The following is a 4,704-nucleotide window of genomic DNA, read 5'->3' on the forward strand; positions in this document are numbered from 1 at the left end:
AAGACGTCCTCCGACCCATAGTGGACAACCATCCCTGATTGCCCAGGCCTGTCCCAATTTTAACACTGGAACTCCCACAACAGAGGAAACCTTTCAATCCTAGGCAGAAGAGGACAGTCAGTGACATTAAATGCCACTGAGTCTTATCTTGACAAATATTTTTGTCAGCATATGAGATAGGATTCCACAGGTTAGGACCACTTTTTTTTTTTTTTTTTTTTTTGCAGTACGTGGGATTCTCACTGTTGTGGTCTCTCCTGTTGCGGAGCACAGGCTCTGGACGCGCAGGCTCAGTGGCCATGGCTCACGGGCCTAGCCACTCTGCGGCATGTGGGATCTTTCTGGACCGGGGCACGAACCCGTGTCCCATGCATCGGCAGGTGGACTCTCAACCACTGCGCCACCAGAGAAGCCCCTAGGACCACTGTTTACCATTAGTGAGTTAACTGCATTTACTGGGATGGCAGGAGGGAGGGAGGCAATCTAACTCTGATAATTTTTGTAACAGCTCTTATCACCTTTATCAATGTTTCTCTTCTTATGTACACATACCATCATTATAGTCACTGTGAACTCTTTTTTCAATTCTTGTATGTAGGCCAGTTCACAACAAATTTATAGTTGAAATATTATTTTTAACAAGTTTTGTTTTGCCATCAAGAACCTGATTTTAACCATTTAGGATCTATTTTAATACTTCATAAATCACACACATACACACATGTGTAACCATAATATATATATATATATATATATATATATATATATATATATGTATATATTCATTTATATGTTAATTTATAGTATCAATCAACTCTTCCTTACATTTTCATCTGCTTTTTTAAATAGGGTAAAAGAAAATATGAGCATTGTTAACTACACCAAGTGAAAGACCTAATCAAAATTGGAAGTTTGGTACATACCTGGACATTTATAGCAAGGCATTTCCAGATCAAATGTGTCTGCTTCTAAGTGAACAAAATCCTAGGCTTTGTCCCAGCATTGATTAACAGGTGGAGTTAGAATGGATTTTTGTCTACAATTTAACTATAACAGCAAAAAGTTTGTGAGTGTTTTTGTGGCTGAATGCCATGCTTAGAAACTAGTGTATTCTAAAGGCCCGTAACTGATAATTGATTTTTCAAAGTTATGAACCACTCTGAAAGTCCTTCAATCCACCATTTCCCAGAAACTGGCAGAGTCAGAGATCCACCAGGCACAGAAGCTTCCTGTGTTGAATATTACGGTATAGTTGCAGAGCCAGATTAACTCTACTGGTACATATAGCCTTGACCTTCACAGTGATCCATAGGAAATCAAGAAAAGTTATTTAGAAAAATATTTTAATACTTAATCATTTTCTCAGTTTGCTCTAACTCTCAGGACACACACAGCAAAGAAAAAAAAGATAACCAACCATCAAGACTCCAATTACAAAAATAAATAAATTAAATAAATAACTTAAAAAAAATAAAAGGGGCTTTCCTGGTGGCACAGTGGTTAAGAATCTGCCTGCCAATGTAGGGGACACAGGTCCGAGCCCTGGTCAGGAAGATCCCACATGCCGCGGAGCAACTAAGCCTGTGCGTCACAACTACAGAGCCTGCACTCTAGAGCCCACAAGCCACAACTACTGAAGCCCGTGTGCTTAGAGCCCATACTCTGCAACAAGAGAAGCCACTGCAATGAGAAGCCTGCACACCACAATGAAGAGTAGTCCCCGCTCTCCACAGCTAGGGAAAGCCCTTGTGCAGCAACAAAGACCCAACACAGCCAAGAATAAATAAATAAAATAAATAAATTAAAAAACAAAACAAAACAAAACAAAACCCTCCAATTATACTTGACTTATCCTCAGGAAAAAAAGTTTGGTAAAAGTATAAGGTAGAAAACAACAAAGAGTTCATATTGTCTTTCTTATAAATTATTTCTATTCATTTTAGGTTATGTTCAAAATCCCAGAACTAAAAGTCAACATCGGTGTTAAAGAAACGTGAAAGGAATTTTCAGCAAAATTTGGAGGAAATTTGGGGGTCAGGAGAACCAAAGTCGAGTCTATTGCACTCCAGGAATTTAGAGATGAAATGTGATTTATTGATTTGAGATACATATTCAAAAAATGTTACTGTTACTTTGAATTATAGATGCAGAGAAATGCTGAAGGCTAAAGAGGCAAATGTGGGGTCAGTATTGCAGACATTATACCATGTATTTACCACACATACCCATGATCACAATATGGATTACTGAACTGCTTAAAATAAATAAATAAATAAATAAATAAATAAATAAATATATATATATATATATATATATATATATATATATATTTAAATAGAAGTCAGATTGGCTGATAAGTATATTTTTTAAAAATGTTAGCTTAAATATCATCTACATCCCCAAGTTTTATGCAGATGACCCAAGGCACTTTATCAGTACATTTACCAATCATCATAAATTAACCAGAACACCAGGTACCAGAACAAATTAAAAGGCACAATTTAATAACCTAATGATCCATTCATATGTCTGATTTTGATGATGCAGCATTATGCAAGAAGTACAATTGAGCTGCTTCATTTCAGTTTGCACTTATACCTCTGAAATTTGTTAGCATTCCCTTCAGTTTCCGCACTGAAATCATTAAAAGAGTTCTAAAAATCAATGCGACTGTTTGATTTGTATATCAACCTACTCTGTAGAAGAAGAAAGATAATAATATTCAGTAATCTCAAAATTCTTTAAATTCATTGATTTAAAAGTAGTCTAACTATATCTTAGCCCCCTGTGGTTTGGTCTTGAGAATTTTTATCGAACTGAAAAACATGTATTTGCACGTCCATTGTTGCCCATATTTGCTTTAATATGGGTCATCTCAAAGGTTTCTTATCTTCCATAACAAATCATTATGGATTTATCCTCCACAATTTACTAAAACTCGTCTTGAACGTATTTATGTTTTGGAGTTAGTCATTTATCGTTCTAATTACTTTTATAAATTTACTACCTGCTTCATGAAAAGATCTTCATTTGCTCTTAAATTAGCCATCTTCAACTGCAATATCGCTCTTGGCTCTAATTTTTATGGGATTTGTTTAAACAAGCCCAAATTCACCAACCTGTATATTTCATAATGTTAAAAACTATAATCAAGTCCCTATGTTCAGAAGTTTTCATTTTGGTAAACATAGCCTAAATGTACTGTAATTTTTAGACTCTTTCTGATGTTCTTAGGCCCAAAGTACTAAGGTGGTTATTTGTATTTAGCAGTATCTCTTCACATTGGGATGGTGAAACTGAGGTATGGAGAAGAGAAGTAGTATTATGAGCATGGACACCAAATCAATTTTGCTGCCAAGAACAGGATCTGGTCTCAGATGTACAATCTAAGGAAAAGAAATTCCCAAGCATGGGTCTTTCTGGCTGTGTCAGAATCATTGGAGATTGAGGGTGCTGGAGCAAATACAGATTCCATGCACATAACACCAAAGATTTTGAATCAGTAAGTCTGGGTAAAGCCCAGAAATCCTGATTTTTAATGAGCTCTCATATTAATTCTGATGAGCATCCAAGTGTGGGAAACCATTGATATAGTATATCATTGATGTCAACTAAAATATGGTAAGGGGGAATGATGTTGTGCTATTTTCCAGGACTCAGCCTCCACTGTACTGTCTTCAATATCTCCAACTCATAGCATGTCGAGCCATTCTTTGGGAAATTAAAAAAAATAATTGAATAACATTACTGTGCTTTTACTGATCTTTCATACAATGATTTAAGATATGTAATGTACAACATGAGTTATATCTAGCCTTTTGAAGAGTGGATCTCATTTTTTTACAGAAGATTAGCCTTTTGCATTGGTAGCTGCCTTGTAATACATATCCCAGTGTTTTATTTTCATGAAATGTCTGTGTCAACTGAAGACATGTAAATCAGCACATATTGTGCTCTAGCACAGCTGAATTAGAAACCCATTAAGGGCTGGAATTACGGAAATGATGACCTAGTCTTCAGTACAGCTCCACTAGCCCATACCTCCAGCTGTTGTGTATCCAAGCTATGGCAGGAACATTTGAGTATGATCTTGAGAGAACTTCAAAAACTTAAGAAAGGGCTTCCCTGGTGGCGCAGTGGTTGAGAGTCCGCCTGCCAATGCAGGGGACATGGGTTCGTGCCCCAGTCCAGGAAGATTCCACATGCCGCGGAGCGGCTAGGCCCGTGAGCCATGGCCGCTGAGCCTGTGCGTCCGGAGCCTGTGCTCCGCAATGGGAGAAGCCACAGCAGTGAGAGGCCTGCATACCGCAAAAAAAAAAAAAAAAAAAAAAAAAAAAACGTAAGAAAGCTTTGACCCAAATGATTAGTTTGGTTTTAACTAATTGTGTAGGGTGTGTGTGTGCACACATACGTGTGAGGGTGTGTGTGTGTGTGTGTATGTGTGAAGGGAGAGCAGGGGAGAAACACGGAGAGGGGAAGAGAGACTGAGAATGAAGCACTGTAAACTTTTCTTCAAGCTCACATCCGGAATAGTGATGAATAAAGAACAACATAATTCATTGATGAAATCAAGTTGTATTTCATTCAGTTAGGCACACATAACTCCTGCCTTTGGATTTTTGTTTATTTTTCAAAGGTGGTGACTGTCAATGCATTGATTTTTAATTTATAATATCAGAAAAAATAATTGTGTTATAGAATTGA

The sequence above is a fragment of the Mesoplodon densirostris genome, chromosome X, assembly GCF_025265405.1.
Source record: "Mesoplodon densirostris isolate mMesDen1 chromosome X, mMesDen1 primary haplotype, whole genome shotgun sequence".
Taxonomy (NCBI): Eukaryota; Metazoa; Chordata; class Mammalia; order Artiodactyla; family Ziphiidae; genus Mesoplodon; species Mesoplodon densirostris.